Raw genomic sequence first — 18355 nt, 5'->3', positions numbered from 1 at the left:
TTATGTATGCCTTTTTGCAAGCCAGCAAATCTGTTTTAATTTAAGGTGCTGTCCCAGACATTCCATACTGTTTTTTTCATGCCTGGTCAGTGTACCACAGGGAATGATGCAGAGGGCAAAAATGGATTTTACACAGGGTCCATCCCGTATAGATAAAGCACAGATCTCAATACAGTCATGTTCATTTTTTTTTTTTTTTTATTTTCATTCTAGCAGAGATACACCGTGTAACATTTTTAAGTCAACTGACAACCAAAGACAGTTTAGGAGGACTAGTTACACAAGTTTTTGATTCTCAACTCTCATTGTGTGTTCTATCATTAGGACATTCTTTTAAGAAGAAAAGGAATCTAAAACAAAGATGTTAATCCCATTGGAATTAAGAGACAGGTGTTTTTCTTGTTGTTTTTGTTGTGATTTTGGTTTTTTGGGGGTTTTGTTGTGTGACCTATGGAAAAACTATTAAATAAATAGCTCTTATGGCATGCATTTTTTTTCTGAAGGAATTTTTTTTTTTTTATTATTTTGCAGGATCTGTTTTCACATATGTAAGACTGCCTGGCAGTGAAAAATGAACTGTGATTTCGCAGATACATATAATATGAAATTTATGTTAGTTGGGTTTTTTGCTCTCTTTTTGCTGCTAGAATAGCCGCAGGAGATGTTGTCATAAGTAGAGAAGACAGGGATAGGATCCAGTCCCCCAGAATCCAGTCAAATAACAAAAGAGATATAATCTACTATAAATTTTGCTAGAAAATTTGTTCAGAGATACTACTGAGATTTCAACCACTGTAATAATTTTCACTGTTATTTTGATTCAACTTCTATTATTGCTTTCTGATTATCTTTCTATCCTGCAAAACTTTCTCCCTTCAGTGTATTTTTATAGTGGATGATTTTCCCCAGCATTAGATCATGACTATTCCTAAAAATATTTGCCTGAGAGCTTTTGCTTCTCCATTGGGAAGGGACATCAAAGAGTTATCACCTAATTGATTTTGTGTTTTGTCTTTTTCTTCCATGAAAAATTAGGTCATCACAACTCAGGATAAGGCAGGGGGAAAAAAGCATTTAAATTAAGATATAGCCTATAGCTCCACCAAAACCTATTCATATCCACTGTAAACATTTTATTAGGGTTTTTTTCTTAAGAGACATTTACTTAATAGGAATTGCAGAGGTTCAGTTTTGGGCGGTTTTTAACATAAAGTGTCAAGAGATTTGAATATTGAAATATAGTGGCATAGATCACTAGAATACAGAGATTGAATAAATTGTCCAACTGAAATGGGAAACTTTGAAACTCCCTCAAGACTTCTAGTTAGGAAGACTCCATTCCTTCTGAGTTAAGGCTGTAAAACTAACAGCTTGACTGCAAGCATATGGACTCCTTGTGCTGCCGTTTCAAATGATGTTTAACTCAAATTAGTCAATCTCTGAAAACCGAGATGGGAAGATTTTCAGCTTAAATATTTTATTGGGTGTATGATGTTATATTGCTGAGTTAATAAAAGAGAGATCAGTGTTCGGTGTTTTGATAATTTTATAAATCTGTCAGTTACAATTCCTAGTGAAACCAATTGGATTTCCACACAGAAAGGTGAATAAAACATATATTGCTACATGTCAGCAGCATGTTTCAAATCCATAATCTTGTGATGATTTTTTTTTTAGTTATAAAAATGTGGTTATGTTGACAGCAAAACTACTGAGATATAGCACTGTCCAGTGAAAAAAGAAGAGGAGGAAATAGCTGTGTGTAATGAATAATGATATTTCAGTTGCAAGAGGGTTTAGTTAAAATAGCATTTGTACTGAAAGAATCACCACGAATTTTTGAAGTGATATTATTTCTTTGAGAATTTTTGTAGAAGAATATCATTAAATCTTCTGCAGGTTTTTGTAGTAAAAGCCAAAGCTTTTTATTTTCAGTTAGTGTCTCTACTTTGTGTTTCCAATGACGTCCCATCCCTGGAAGTTTTGAAGCCAGGCTGGATGAAGCTCCAAGCAACCTGGTCTAGTTGAAGGTGTCCCTATCCATGGCAAATCATCTGGCAGGAATAGATGATCTTTAAGCTCTGTTTCACTTCATGAAACTTCACAGATTCTATGAAGAAAGAAATTTGACTAATTAATTCATTACCTGAAGTTTCACTCATCTGCTTGCAAACTGTAGTAAATTGGTTGGCAAATTAAAGTCAAATGAATTCTTCTAATTCTGTATCTTTAGTTGATATATTTACACCGTGCAGATCAAAAAATGCGAGATTTCATTAATATGAGATAACTGATTCCTTAGTTAGCACGGGTATTAATTTAAATGCTGACGCGGGCACAACTCTGTGTTACATCTTTCTCAGCAGCCAAGTAATTAAGTAATACTTTTAAGGTGAATTAATTATCCTGCTACTTTGCACAGAATTTCTAATTCCAAGCTACCCAGTCTCTGCCATCACTGCAGCTGTGCAGCCAGGATGATAGCATACACTGAAATTCCTGCCAATCTCTAGAAAATTTCCTATATATCTTCCCATTCAGGTAACTCACTTTATCCAGATTTCAGAGCACAAAAGATAGATCTGAGTTTTGCATTGGATCTCATGATGTTTCTTACATTGTAATGTTTTAAGTGGACCTATTGAGTCTAGCTGTTCCTGAGCTTACATTATGTTGCAAATGGATATAAATGTAATAGATGTAATTCACTACTTGTTTGTGTTTACTTTTAAGTAGCTGTATGTGATTTCTTCTGGAATGTGACAATAGAGCACCAATGGTAGAGAAAAGCTGTTTACATTAATTCATGCAGTAAAATTCAATATTTTTTGTGAAGTCAGGCTCTGCCTTTATGTGTATTATGTAGTGCTTGACAGCCCATGGTTGAATTCACATCTCAGGATGTTTCTATTTGACTTGCCAATTTTTCAAGCAAAAGAAGGAACATAGTTATACCATTATTCAGACTAGAAAAAGCCAAAGGATTTGTCCCCCACCACAAGGTGGTTAGAGAGGGGTAGCGGAGCTGCTTGTAGATGGGAAGAAGAAAGGTCCCCACACTTCCACTGCCTTTACATTGGCTGCACCATGAACTCTTCTCCTATCCAGCCCTCCCATCCTACCTGCTTCCTTCCCCAGCTCTTCAGAATTCATCTTTGCAGCAGAAGGGCACCTCAAAGTGTTGACATAGGGTGGTCAGTAGGAAGGATATAAGGCTGCTTGCATGGGAAGCAGCTAGTGCTGTCACCAGAGGAAACAGAGTCTTTTGGGAAAGCCACTGCTCCTTAGCTATGGGAAGAGCAAGAATAGAGCTGAGTTTAGCATCTCTACAAAAAAGGCAAAAAGGTCTGACAAAGCAGGATATCATTTCCACACAGCTGAAGGCAAGCCTTGGCTGCTGCATGCTAAGGATCTGTATGTAGTTCTGCAAATGAGCCAAACACTCTTCTCAGTGAGTTCTATGTGACACTGTTAGTGATGTTGGAGAAAGTTTGGACCAGTTTGGACCTCCTTGGTACAAGAGACACACATATAAAGTCCAGCAAAGGGCCACAAAGATGATGAAGCAACTGGAGTATTTCTCATAAGAGGGAAAGCTAAGTAAGCTGGGACTGTTTAGCTTGGATAAGAGCAGGCTCAGGAGTATTTCATCAATGCATCTAATATATATAATGGAGCCAGGTTGCTTTCAGTGGTGCCCAGTGATGGAATAAGAGGCAATGGGCAAAAACTGAAACACAGGAGGCTTCTTGTAGATATAAGGTAGTTCAGGGTGTGTGTCAGGGTGACAGAGCAGTGGCACAGGTTGCCTGGGAGGTGCCGAGATCCATCCTTGAAGATTTCAATAGCCATCTGGATATGCTACTAGAACTCCTCCAGGTAGCCCTGTTTGAGCAGAAGGCTTGGACAAGTTTTCTTCCAGAGTTCCCTTCCAACCTCAACAGTGTAGTTTCTAAGCTCTGCTTTCTGTTTTGACATATCTCAATTGTCTATAATGGGAGCTTAGACACTTACAAATAGACACTTAAATATAGATATAGTCTTGAACTGAAAGAGACTCAGGTTATCTTGGTTTAACATAAACAGGAACATATGTATTTAATTTATTTGTTAAGGGGTGTCAAGCCACTTAGCTTTTCTCTAGCTGTTATGTAATTTTCTTTTTTATTTTTGTGTTTTATTCTTTTTCTAAATTTTCTACCTTTCTCCTAAACATTTACTTCAAAATCACAACTTTCATTAAATAAAGTTTAGAGACCAGATGATTCAGAAATAAGTTAAATTCCTTAACAATTTAATATTGAGGAATTAATAACAAGAGTAAAAAAGAAATTTTAAAAGGGCAGTACTGAAATATTTTAGTTCCATGACTTTCACTGCAGAATTATTTACATCATTGAATGCTTGGGATTGATGGTGTAGATTTACAGGGGTCCATTCTCAAAAACAGTTGTATAAAATAATCTCTGAATAAAAATATTTATTGGTAGAGGGAATATTGTTACTTGTGAGGCAGTGATATTCTCAACAACCTGTTTAGGATGCACTTAGGTTAAGTAGATGTGCTGCAGGCAGAAATTTCACATGAGAAAAGAGAAATGTTTGAGGTGCTCATGATTTGTGTTATACAATTGTTAACCACCATCAGAAACACATGAGATATTTGTGCATTAGTGGATGTACTCCAGAGAAGCTGAAGGGGTAGATTATAACTTTTCCTGACATTTCTTTTTTTCTTTCTTTTTCAGTCCTACTTATATTTTTTCATACATCACTGAAGTCCTGATAACTTTAAAATGAGTTGTATGGTAGTTTTACTTTCTATTTGCCTGGTTATTTATTGTTAGTGTATAAAATTTCTGATGAAGAAAGTCCATCTTCTTTTCTTCTGCTATGACAATTTGCATATTTGGTAGCTTCTTCATCAGCTCATACTGCACATGTCTTTCTTAAATGGAGGGAACAGAAATTACGTAGTTTGTTATGCAAGGTAAAATATGACACTACTGGAAAAATTTTAATGCAGAAATAAAATTTGCAGCATCTTTAGTACTACATATATGCCTCCCTTCAAAGAGTCAAACATCAGCAGTAACTAACTCAGTTTCCAAAAACTGTGGCTCAAAAAGTTGAGGTCCAAGTGCGTTATTCTGCAGTGGTTCAAAGCTAAAAACCTGACAGGAACACTCAGCAGCAAAACACAGGTCCAAAATATGGGAGAAAATACCTCTAAGAAAGCATTAATGTGATCAGAGTAACCTGTGTGTAAGGAGAGCAATTCTCAATTTGTTATTTTTCCAGCTGTATTAATTGCTTTAGAGCAAGTACCTATTTCTTGAGATGACCTTGCTTCATTAATATCTGTATTCTGTAGCAAAGTACAGTATTACAGCTGTAAGTATGTCTTTCTCTTTTCATTTTAACCTATTAAGAAAGTAGTTCAGTGCCTACCTAAGATCTGACAGGGTTGGCAGGCTGGTTCAAACTAAAAGGCATGTCACATTAGAAACATTTCAGGTAAACCTGACCAAGTCTGAGCAAATGGCAGGTTTACAAGTAGTCTTGTCAAAAACATAAAGTTAACAAGATGGAGAAGAAGAAAGAAAAGCCCTTCTGAGCAGCATCATCTTAATTGTTATTTATAGCTGTAATATAATAGAAAAAAATGCCTGAATTAAAAGGTGTTATTTTAAGGCACACTGTCTCTTTAATAATGAACTCCAACAGGCAGAAAAAGATGGATCCCTTTTTTCTTGTAGTCAAATGTGCTTTTATCACTTTTCCCTTGATGTTGGATTATAGAGCAAAGTTAAAAAAGAGAAGTGAACCTCAAGCCAGGTTTTTAAATCCAGAGATAGGCAACAAATTTAAGTGCCCTGATTCTGAAATGCTGAGCCTCTGGCAACTTCCATTTACTTTAAAGGGAGCTGCCAGGGGCTCAGCACCTGAAAATAAGGTCAGTTATTGAGGCACTTCACTGAAGATTGATAATTCAGAGAGAGGAGATCCATAACCAGAGCACAGAATGATTGTGCCCCTTTGGGAGGAGAGAAAATTCTGAAGTGAAAAACAGAGACTTATCACATTAACGCTCCTTATTGTAACTGAGCAGGAAGAGCAGTATCCACAGAAGAAATCAAAATGTATCTATTTTACAAAATATGAATATTAACATATTTAACTTATTTTCAAAAAAGAAAAAAAGGTAAAACAAGCCCAAAGCAAAACAAAGAACAAAACACCCAAAAATAGGAGGGGAGAGTTTTAGGAGGGAACAGCATCATTTGAAAAGTCAAATTTCAGACCACTGAGTAATGGCTTTACATTCCACTGGCTAGTTTGCCTCTGAGAGGTGATACTTTCATCTCAAAATTGCATTCTTACACCCAGTGTCCAAGAAGCTTATCCACACACAGAGTTGAGGTACTTAATTTATTTACTCCTTCTTCACAGGTAGGGAGCTAGGTGGCAAATCCACAGAGATGCACAGAAGCAGACACGTGGTTACAATCTTAGGCTATTAGCATGTCTCAAGTCGTTACTTGGCTGAGCTGCTCTTGGCTCATTCTTTCCCTGCTTTGATTTATAGGCAGATGTGTCCCAGGAAGGAATAACACAAGCTCAGTGCGTAGTGGTCTTTTTGTGAGCTAGGGCATTTTGCTATCATAATGAGTAAAGGTCATTGTTAGAGCAAATACTCACCACAAAATTGGTCAAAACTGGAGGTATTTCTGGCTTATCATGCAACATCCTTGTTAAAAAGGATATTATCTTTTCAGATACCAACATTCAAGGACTTAGATCATCAATTTTCTGCTTTCTGCATTCCGGTGGTTATTTCTTTCATTACTTAACTGCTTTGTTCTTTAACTTGTTACTAGGAACTTTACCTTTGTTATTCAAAAATAGAACTCCATTTTTTTCTTTTCCTTTTTTTATTTCCACATTCAGATATAAATTCTGCGGGTAGGTTTGATCCTGTTGAAAGCATGAATCTGGGATCAGGAGGTTCCACTAAAGCTAATTTTCCCTCTTACTTGTGTCCTCAAGCTGATTATAGTAGTACCATGATGTGTTTTGCTTGGAAATTAAAAATGTTGAAAGGAGGGAAATAAAAAAGGATTTCCAGCTGTTCTGTCAAGTTACATAGCTCTAATCCTTCAATTTCTTTCAAGTTCCAGCATGTATTTTTTATCAGATTTTTTCTCTAAATTTTGTCTTCTGCATCTTCCGAGTACTAAGCTATCTCGTGGTATGAGCCGTGCTAGCACTTACATTAAAAACACTAATTTTCAAAGATTCTTTACTGAGCTGTGAAAATTTGCTCTCAGCAGACACATACCTCAAGACTGTGATGCAGATGGAGTCTTGTGCAATCTCCAATACCATTTTATGACACTGTTTCTTTCCTGCAAGTGTCTCAACCTGAAAATTACAGAAATTTATTTTTTGTGTCCTAATCTGATGACACTCGGCAGAGTTCTGTCTAGTTACTCCAGGGATTCAGATGAGTTTATGTCAAGGAGCACCAGCCAGCTTAGAGAATCCAAACTGGGTCTTTCTCCCCACAAAACATGCTGGTTTGTATTACAACCATGTATAAAATCAGCCTGCCTCCTTAGCCTCAGAGTGCTTTGAGGGAGCCCTGATGTCCACAGTCACCTGCCTTAAAAAGGCCCGGATTTACATAAGTGAGCCTGCCAGAAAATACACTTTTCCCCTCAGAAACTGATTCATAAACTTGCTGGACTCTAGACAAACTTTGCTTACAGAGATTAGATTTGTGTATGTGTGAAAAGCTAACAGTTTGGGAAGTGCAAAATCCTCCAGACAAATGTAAAAAAAAAAGGAAACTGTTAGAAAAATGAACATGATGAAAAAAACTAATGAGAAATTCTGATTTAATATCTCTCTGTTTTGTTTTAATCATCTAAGGCTGTGTTTTAATTCTCTTGAACTGAGTACTCCCAAATGTAGGACAGCATTGATCAAGAGCTTCTAGATAATACGATGGGGATTTTACAGGAGCTGCAGAGCTCCTGTAGGAGCCATTACCCTGTAAGAATTAGACTAGATTCGGGGTTACTCATCCTAGGAACTTTGTGAAAATGTTTTCTGGGGGTCCCCTCTTCTTGGCTGGGATGGAGTTAATTTTCTCCTAGCACATATAGTGCTGTGTTTTGAATTCAATATGAGAATTATGTTCCCTACTGGTCCTTGCATTGATATGATAGCATGATGTAAAGTGAAACCCTTAATGTGACAACTCACACTTTTACTGCTCTTCATGCTACTGAGTGAGCATGAGGGAGGGAGGGAGGGAGGGAGGGAGGGAGGGAGGGAGGGAGAGGAAGGAAGGAAGGAAGGAAGGAAGGAAGGAAGGAAGGAAGGAAGGAAGGAAGGAAGGAAGGAAGGAAGGAAGGAAGGAAGGAAGGAAGGAAGGAAGGAAGGAAGGAAGGAAGGAAAGGAAGGAAGGAAGGAAGGAAGGAAGGAAGGAAGGAAGGAAGGAAGGAAGGAAGGAAGGAAGGAAGGAAGGAAGGAAGGAAGGAAGGAAGGAAGGAAGGAAGGAAGGAAGGAAAAGCTAGTGGTGTTTCCTGTAGAAGTGACATGATATGACAAGGTTCCTGTTTGAAGTCAAGTGAACCAGCACAGAAATTAAGGCAGTACTTGTCACTGTTCAGTTTATTTCAGAGCAGGGTGAAATAGACGTGTTATGACTCTGGGAAAGGAAGAACAAGAAAGAGTGGGAGAACCTGTGAGTTTCATTTACATAGTGTACAAATGCAAGGACACAAGGTGCTAAGGGTACACAAAAACAATAGGGAGTTGAGAACTAAAGAAGCTAGTCAGATAGGCTTGTTTAGTTGACCTACTTTAGTTCAAACCATGGCCTCTGAGTGTTTCCCACACGCTAAACAAGCCAACATTATGATTCTAAGTGCTGGTTAACACACCATCCTTGTAGCCTGTAGGGAGATCAATTTTCTGCCTCACAAATTACATTATAGAATCATATGCAACTAAGTGTTTTCTTATATTCTTCTGATCACCTTTGCCAGGCACAACAGTGCTATGCAGAGGTTTTATAGAAAGCATAGAAAATTGTGTTGTAAAGCATTGCTGCAGGTATGTAGTCCAACCTTTTTCTCAAAGCAGGGCTAACTTCAAAGTTAGGCCAGATTACTAATGGCTTTTCTTCAGTAGTTTTGGAAATTTCAAAGGATGGTAATACAAGAGTCTTTCGGTACCTACTGCAATTCTGAACCACTCCTATTGTGAACCAATCTTATTTTTTTCATTATGCCCATTTAAAATTCCTTTGCTTCTTCCCCAAAGCTGGGACTACCACTGAAATAGGTTCTTTTAAGTCCCAAACAATATTTCTGATCTTCTTCTTGCATATAAGTGGAATATGCATTTCTGACAGAATTTGCATTATGACCACAAATTTTTGTTACTTTGCAAGTGCAATCTAAACAAGAATTTTTTATGTTAATATAAATTCTGTAAGTCATTTTATAAGCTGGCCATGTTACCTTTAATGTTAAAAACTTGATGTTAAACTATCAAATCTGATTTTTTTTTGTTTGGTTTATTCTGTTTGTTTTTAAAATCACTGGGGATCAAAAACTACAAGCATAGTTAACAATCTTTTGTTTTAATTAAAATTACAGTGCTTTGATAGCAATTTTGTATAACTGCTGGTTTTTGGAAAGCATGCAAGATGTACTGGTATTGGTATTCTTTTGCATTTGTTGAAAAACAGCTACTAAAACATGGATATGAACAATTTGTTATTTTCAAGATTACTTCAACAAATATTCATTTCTAAGTCTGCAGCCAAAAATACAGTCATACATATGCTTATGTCAACCCTAGATTTTTCATTTTTACTGCCCTTGTACTATTTGTGAAAACCTAGATTTTACTAATGGATAAAAATATGCACAAAAGAATTTTCAGTATAAAAGTCCCTTTTTGTTGTGATAATTTGAAATATGTTTTTAAAGATATTTTTAAAGGCACATTTGTGTTAATCATGACAACATGAAGTAAAGCACACAGAAATTAGATACCTATTACATACAAATTTAGTAAAATATGTTATATGCTAAGTTACTGTAGCACAGGCTACAGACATTGAGTCTTGATATAAAACACACTGCCCAGGAAAACTCATCAGAAAAATAGGCATATCTTTCCTGCCAGTAACCTTGTATAAAGTCAAATAAATTAAATTACTAATAAGACTTTAACTGTGATGTTAGTTATACTTTTCTAAAATTTCACGAAAAATTGCTGTAATATCTTTTGAAAACATTGGACCAAATCTCTTCCTCCTAAGAATGAAGACAACCGTTAATTGGAAATTGTTAAAATTATATAGTTTTGGAGTTCTAGGTATTCCTGGGAGGTTTCCATGAATAACTAATGAAGGAATGTCTTTGCTGTTACACTTTAAAAGTTGGCATGCCATCAGGTTTTCCAGGCAGAAACACAACAATGTTTATTATAGCAATTCAATACCAGAATATATCTGTTTTTACAAATATTTCCAAAAGCCACTTCATAAGCAGTGAAAGAGTATGTCTCTTTCACAAAACATATATTTTAAGTATGTATATGTTGCTGTAGGATAACAAGACTATTGAATCTACATATAGTCAGGAGGCACTTAGAAGAAAAATCCATACAAGACTTAAACCTGAAGAGAATACATTTTTTTAGGATGTCTATGAACAATGCATTGCTAGAAACTTGGCTAGAGCATAATCACACAAATATGTTTGCATCATCCTTATACTCTTCCCTAAGCACCTGTCTTTGGCCCCAGTCAGATGGATTTTTGCTTTGATTTGATTCAGCCACTCTCATATCCATTGGCAGAAAAGCAGTTGATTATTGTCTCCATTCTTGTTATGAATGAACATGGCAAATACAATCCTCATACTAATGTGATGAAAGAACAATGGATGTACACTTGTTGCTAAACATGATCAAACCTTGGTATTTACTAAAAACAGTCTCATGAATTCAACCACTTCTAGTTTATTTACAGCATCCAGACAAACAAATAGAATCTCTTTTGATGCAAAAAATGTTTCTTTGCTAAGTAATTTTCTTTTGGTTTGTTTATTTTTGTACTTTCAGCTACATAAAATACAAAGCACAAGTACTCAGTTGCTGAAGATGTCAGATGGAAAACATAAAAGTTTATGTTTAAATGAACCTGAATCTGTGTTCTAGACCTCAGCTGGAAATGGATTTGAAAGTGACAAACATAACAGCTGAGCGTTATGTGCACTGCTTTGAAATGGCCAACTTCAGATGATCTCAACATCCTCTAAACTCTTATAGATAATAAGCCAGATAAAAACAGAGATTCCAAATTGTGCAGAGCTTTATACTGTAGGTTGCCATATAACAATTTTAAAATCAATTTGGTGTTGAACAGTAAGCCTGTGTAATTCCCCCTGAATTCAAGTTTCCTACTGAGACCTCCTAGCGCATGCTAAATCACAGCATCTGTATTTTGTATTCTTAGGAAGAAATTGCACTTAGGGGAAATATTCAGAAAGTCATGCAGCAATATAATTCTATATGCTAAGATATTTAGACAACATATGGCAGTATACACAGTAATGGCATTTTGTGAGCTGTAGCTTAGTAACCTAACTCTGGACTTGAAGTTCCAAGGTCATATTCTTGACTCTGCTGCTTATATACTGTGTCCACTTAAAGTAATAATTCCTATTTCAAAATTCTGACTCATTATCCTTGTTACCTCTGTGTATTTTTGTCTATCAAAAGAAAAAAAAAAGGGAATGGTAGAGGAATGAAAGCCTATCAATATCCCCTAAACAGTCCAGAGCCCATGCAGTGGGTAGCTCCCAGAATCCCTATATCTGCTTATTAGTGTCTTATTCTCTAAAAAGTTATCCCAACATGTGATGAACTGTATTTTAGATGCTAGATGAAATAAATAATCTTTGAATCTACGTATACACAGTTTATTTCAAGGGAATTGTGTGTCACTCTATTTAAAGCAGTATTTACTATTTGATGACTTAAACTTTATTTTATTGGTTTTGTATATAATTTTTTTGTTTAATGGTTTCTGTATGTAATATTTCCCTCCAACTATAAGAGAGAAATTATTTTCCATAATAATGAGCTTGAATTTTCTTAAAATTAAATGCAAACCTCCAAAATGTATTTATAGACCTTATCAGAGATGCTAACTCTTGTGCTTAAATACAAGCTTTATATTTTAAGCAATAAAGATGTTAAGCTTATAGCTTAGATCCAAATTTTAAAGGGAATTAAGATTTAGGAAAATATTGGCTAATGCTAGCCTGCTGTGCCCCCCCCCCCCCAAAAAAAGGACAAATTAAGAAAAAATATGCAAAATTTCATTATTAATTGTGTTACTTGACTGAAACAATTTCTGTAATTTACCACAATTTTGGTGCAATTTATTTTATCTCCACTTTGATATTTCTTTTTTACTCTATTCAGGATGCACAGCTTCAAACAACTGAATGTGGAATATGCTGTTCCACTGGCATCTCAGTGCTCCACAAGCTGTTCTACAAGCATCTCAGCCTTGGTTAAATTACTGGTGAAATAATAATAATAATAATAATAATAATAATAATAATAATAAACAAAAACACCTCCCAAATGTCACTGCATTACTGAATAAACATTTTATCTTTTTTTTTTTTTCTTTTCCATCTCCCTCTTTCTACAAAACCTACTATAATAGGTTCCTCAGCTAATTGTGAAGCCACCTTCCATTACTTTTTGGAGCAAACAACTTTGTCGTTTTGAACGATGGACACTACTTTTAATCAAATTTCTTTGTGCTTGAATATTAATGTATATTTTACAGTCTTCTTAAGTACTACAGAATTACACTCAAAAAGTTGAAGCATCTGTCCTTCTAAATTTCTTTAAGAACATTCAGTGTGATGCTTTTCAGGTTGTTAATAATAAATTAAGAACTTATGCATCACACTTCAGAATCACTGCCGCAATTCTCCGGATGTGTTTCAGAAGATATGAATATTTTTAGATGACATATAATGCATCAAAGACACAGTATTCTTCAATGTTCTTTTCAGCATTTGACTAAAAAGTTCAAGTAACATTTAAAAGTAGCAAACATGCATAGACATTTAAAGCCAGTATTGGTACCTTTTATAAGCAGGTAATATCAGTGAATAGTTTAGACTCCTCCCTTCACTTTTGCTCATTCTTCACTGAAAGTCTGATTGATAGCATTGTTTAAGTCTACTTTGAGAAGTAAGTAAAGGTTTTAGTTTCTTTTTTTGAATTGCTCACTTAAAATTAGATTAAAGATAATCAGTTTAGCATAAAGGAACATTGAACTATTCTAATCATATTGAAACTTTTGTGGCAGTTGTGGAGGAGGAGAGGAGAAGTGGGATGCTTTTACATTAGCACCTTTTTATTTTAGCTGTTTCCTTAAATGCTAGCTTTTAAAGGACTCTAGAGTGGAACTGAAGAAATTAAAATGACCATATTGTCTTTTTTTAAAATTACAATGATATATACATTGCATTGCTTGAGAACAGTAACATATTTCATAGAAACACTTGAAAACAGATAATAAAATATTACTTCAGTTAAAGTTTTAGTTGCTATAGTATGGTACACTTAATGATACCATAAGATAATGCCAATTGCTGAATTGAAATGACAGTGCACTGCCTAATATAAGGCAAGAAGCCATTTAAGACAAAGGGAACAAGCTCTTCTTTTATTCAATGAGCAAATATAGCTGAATAATTTCTCAGTAACAGAGTTGATAAAACCCAGGAATGTGGTGAGAGAATGTATTTAGACAGTGCATTTAAGCATAGGCAGACAGAGCATGTTTTTCTACAATGCGTATGACAATCGGGCACTCCAAGATAAATACCTGATGGCCATTTCAGCTGGGTGGACAACCCCCAGCTACTGATTTCTAAGTTACCAGTATGATTCCAAGTAGTTCAATGATGTGATGAGCTGGAATTGCAGTAGCAGTGCTGACACTATTGTAATGCCACCATTTTCTTTGACCACAGAGACGTGTCTATGCTGCTAAACCAGATGATGCAGAAATGGTGGATTCTTTGTTTGGTTTTTGTTGTTGTTGTTGGGGTTTTTCCCCTGAATGATTAAGGGAAGTTGCTTTTAATAATGGAGGTCAGTAGTTCAGTGAGTAGGGCATGTGTGTTTAGGAAAGAGATTCTCAATTCCCAGCTATACAGATGAGAAGCACAGCTTGAAACTTGAATTTCTATTTCCCGGGGAGCTGCAGCACAGCCAACATGTATAAGGTATCACCTGAGGAAGAACAAGGCGTGTTTGAAAGAGGGAGACAGACTTCAAAAAACATTTATGAGAAGAAAATGTATGCTAAACAGGTATGACTAAGCCAGAACATTGTAGTATGTGGTTTAGGAAAGCGAGAGATCACAATGAGCAATTCAGCAGTACCACAATCTGGGTCAGCAGAAAATGAAAATAACTCATTTTTTTCTTGCTGATTCTTAGGGTATTTAAGTTGAATTCTGTAACCTCTAAGATCAAAGGCAGTAGAAAAAACTGAAGAATGTTGGTGTTTGGTCTTTTTTGAAAGATACCAATAAACAGTGAAGTTAATGCTAAGTATGAGAAGACCTGCAGAAATTCAGCTTTTTTGTGGTGCCTCACCACTTTTTTTTTTTAATATTCTTTTTCTGAATGGTATTACTGTTATGTTATTCATTATGGTGATTGCTGACAATTTCAATCAGTAATTTCTTTAGGAAGAGGATTAAGGTACTGTGGCTAGCACAGGTTTTCCCATGAGAACTTTCTCCTGTGTTTTATAAACAAAGTTTGGATGTTGTTGAAACAGTGTCTCGAGATTTGGACAGTTCAGGCCTGGCCAATCAGTCCTAGGGGGAGGTTTCTGGCTGACCAATCTGGGTGCCCTCTGAAAAGTCTATATAAATGGAAATCAAAATGGTAAAGGTCTTTTTTCCTTGCCACGCTGAGAACCCGGGTCCTTTCTCTGCAAGCGGCTCAACAGCGACAAGGTACTTCTTTCAGTTAACCTGTCCACACAAAGAACAATCTAATGTCTTTTATGAAAAGAAGCAACATGCCCTTGATTATGTGTACTGTAGGTGGGGGTTCTGCTCTCCAGTTGTTGATCTGAAGGTCTGGCAATTCATAGACCTTGGTGAACTAATCCACTTGAAATAAAGTAGTGGTGATGCCCAAGGTCCAATTTCTTTTGCTTAAAACAAAGTCCTTTTATCTGTATTGACATCTAGAGTATGTTTCTTTTGAAAAAAGGGGACAAACCCCCCCAACCCCCCCAAAAAAAGTTGCTTTGTTCCATTCCCATTAATTCAATGCAAAACCTCACTTCCTTTTTTTCATTAATACAGTTAAACTAATGATGAAACCTTTAAAATTCTCACCTGAGTTCCCTATTTGTTATTTATTCAGGCAGTTCATTCAATCCCACGAGCTCCATCAAATTTCAGGCTCTGCTAAGCATGTATTTTGAAGGAGTGTGAAATGTGATTAGACAGAAAGGGTTTAAATAATAGTTAAAATAACTAAGATGTTAAGGACTCTATGACACATAGAGAGACCACATGCATTTCCATAATTTCTTTTGTAGTAAATTTGATGGCTGATTTTACCTCAAGGCATTGTTTCCACCAGAGATAATGGCTTATGGCAGAGTTATGCTGTATTGATGGACTTGCAGAGACTGTTGATCATTCTGTAACTGAATGACAATCTCTCATGTCTGACAGTGTCACTCCTCTTGGTAAAACCACACTCTGCAACTCCACAATTCTGATCCAAGGACAAGAATATTTTGAATTAATTTTGTTCCTGTTCCTTATACCTGGGTATGATAGCAGAAATTAATGACAGTAACATACTTAAGGACACACTGACAAGCTTTGAAAACCACATGGAATTGATACACATCTCAGTTTCTCTGCTGACCTGGATGAAGAAGTCCAAAAATAATGTGTTTAACCACGTCACAGCTATTTATTAGGTATTAAATATTTTTATGCCTATATTCATAACACATTATATCTCTATCTGCAGCTCTTGAAAATAATTCCCAATAGATCAAAGGAATTACATAAAGGCATATTAGTTCTTGTGATGGCCAAATGAATAATTATTTTATCATTCCACCCCACCTACACTTCAGGATGAAATTATACCGTTGTGACTTAATCAACATGAAAATTTAAGAGTTGGATATTTAAAAATAATTGAAAAACAGAAGACTGACAATTGGTAAAAAAATTATTTCCATTTTTGTTTGCAAAGGAAGATGCTAAGAATAACAGAATCACAGAATATGATGAGTTAGAAGGGACCCAGCAGGATAAGTGAGTCCAACCCCTGGCCTGGCACAGGACACCCCAAGAGCCACACCATGTGCCTGAGAACATTGTCCAGCCTCCCCTTGAGCTCTGACAGGCGTGGTGCTGTGACTACTTCCCTGGGGAGCCTGTTCCAGTGCCCAACCACCCTCTGGATGAAGAAGCTTCTTCTGATATACAGCCTAACCATGCACTGACACAACTTCAGGCCATTTGTTACCAATCAGTTTAAACACAGAAGAGCAAATAAAACTCAGTTTCTGTGAATAAAACAGATTAAACACAGAAAAGTTCTAAATATACCCAAAAAATATGATTAAAACCAAAAGAGGTTAGATGTTGGTGTCAAAACACTCTATATATTTTATTTACTAGTAAAAGAGATAAAGAGAATGAAAGAGAAAGTGTTGGGGTTTGACCCTGACTAAATGCCAGGCACCCTTGCTCTCCTGCAGCAGACATACAGGAGAGTGGAAAGAAAAAACACTGTTAAACACACACCAGTTTCATGAGTTCAGACAGGACACATGAAGGGATGCACAGAACAGAAGAAGGGCAGACAGGCTCCAAACTTAAAGTTGCAAAGTGATTTAATTACCTAACAGAGTTGGAGGATAAATGAGAGGTTAAAATAAGCTTTTTAGACACCATTTGTTCACTCACCCCCTCCCTCTTAAGACACCATTTTCTACTCATCCCCCCCTCCCTCCTTCCAACCAACAGCTCAGGTAGGGGGGAGGGTATGGGGTATTCTCTTAGTCCATATCCATAAATCCATTCATCACCACAATTCTTCCACTACAAATTCTGTTTCTCTGCTCATTCTCTCTCTCTCTTAAGACAGTTTCTCTGAGTCAGGGTGCCGACTCTCTGCTCTCACCCCCTCCCTATTAAGAAGCAGTTTCTCTGCTCATCCCCCTCCCTCTTTCCAAACCAACAGCATGGGCAGGGGGCAGGGTAAGGGTTTTTACCTCCAGTCAGTCCATCAGGAATAGGGGTCCTCTGCTTAACCATGGGGTCTCTCCCATGACAGACAGTCCTCTGGGAACTTCTTTGGCGTGGGTCTAATCTCACAAGCAACATCCCGCCCGAATTCTGCTGCAACATGAGCCTCTTTGTCTATAGGGTGCTGTGCAGATTCTCCCGAGCCAAGGCCAGGCTGCTTCCATCCCAGGAGCAAGGCCTTTCTCTCCCTTGCATGGCCTTTGCAGTTTTAACTCTTTAGATGAGACTCCAACTGGATCACAGCTTCCTCCAGGCATCCACCTGCTCTTCTGGAGTGGGCTGTGGGTGTATTTCTGCATCCTTGTGGACTCCATGGGCTGCAGGGGACCTCCTGCTCCCACCATGGCCTTCACCACAGCTAGCAGAGGGTTTTCAGCTCCAAAGCCTGGAGCACCTCCTCCCCCACCTTCTTCACTGACCTTGGTGTCTCCATGCTGTTCTCCCTTCACATATTTTTACCTCCTCCTCCTCCTCTAACTAAAAAGAAGTGTGAGCCTACTTTTGTTTTGATTTTTTCTTAAATATGTTTTCACAGAGGCGTAACCAGCACCTCCAATTGGCCCAGGATTGGCTCGCAGCATGTCCATCACCTTCAGAGCCATCAGAGATTGGCTTTGCTGGACTTGATGAAAAACTTTCAGAATCTTCACTCAGGACACACAGGAGCCATCTTTTGCCACTCCCCACCCCTCAGACACTTCTTCAGGCCTACTACAACAGCTTTTGAGGAGTTTAAATTTCTCTTAGAGTTAAAAATACCTTGCTGATGTTCTGGGATAAGCTAAACCGCCACAGAAAGAAAGAAAGAAAGAAATAGAAAGGAAGGTGTGTGGGGCGGTGAGGGGACAGTGAGAGAGAGTGACAGGGGTTAGGTAGAAACATATCACCCTTGTGGGGATCCCCACGACATCTCATGTCTTCCTTCC

The 18355-nt window shown here is 37.0% G+C and overlaps 1 protein-coding gene across 1 annotated transcript in view; it reads left to right on the top strand.

Annotated features, from left to right (window-relative positions):
• Nucleotides 1–18355, top strand: part of LOC146424560 (uncharacterized) — a 259631-nt gene that overhangs the window by 223327 nt on the left and 17949 nt on the right. The window lies entirely within an intron of this gene.

Source organism: Lichenostomus cassidix, chromosome Z (genome assembly GCF_008360975.1).
Source record: "Lichenostomus cassidix isolate B80296 chromosome Z, HeHo_3.0, whole genome shotgun sequence".
In the NCBI taxonomy this organism is placed as follows: Eukaryota; Metazoa; Chordata; class Aves; order Passeriformes; family Meliphagidae; genus Lichenostomus; species Lichenostomus cassidix.
This window is presented reverse-complemented; position numbering and strand designations above follow the sequence as displayed.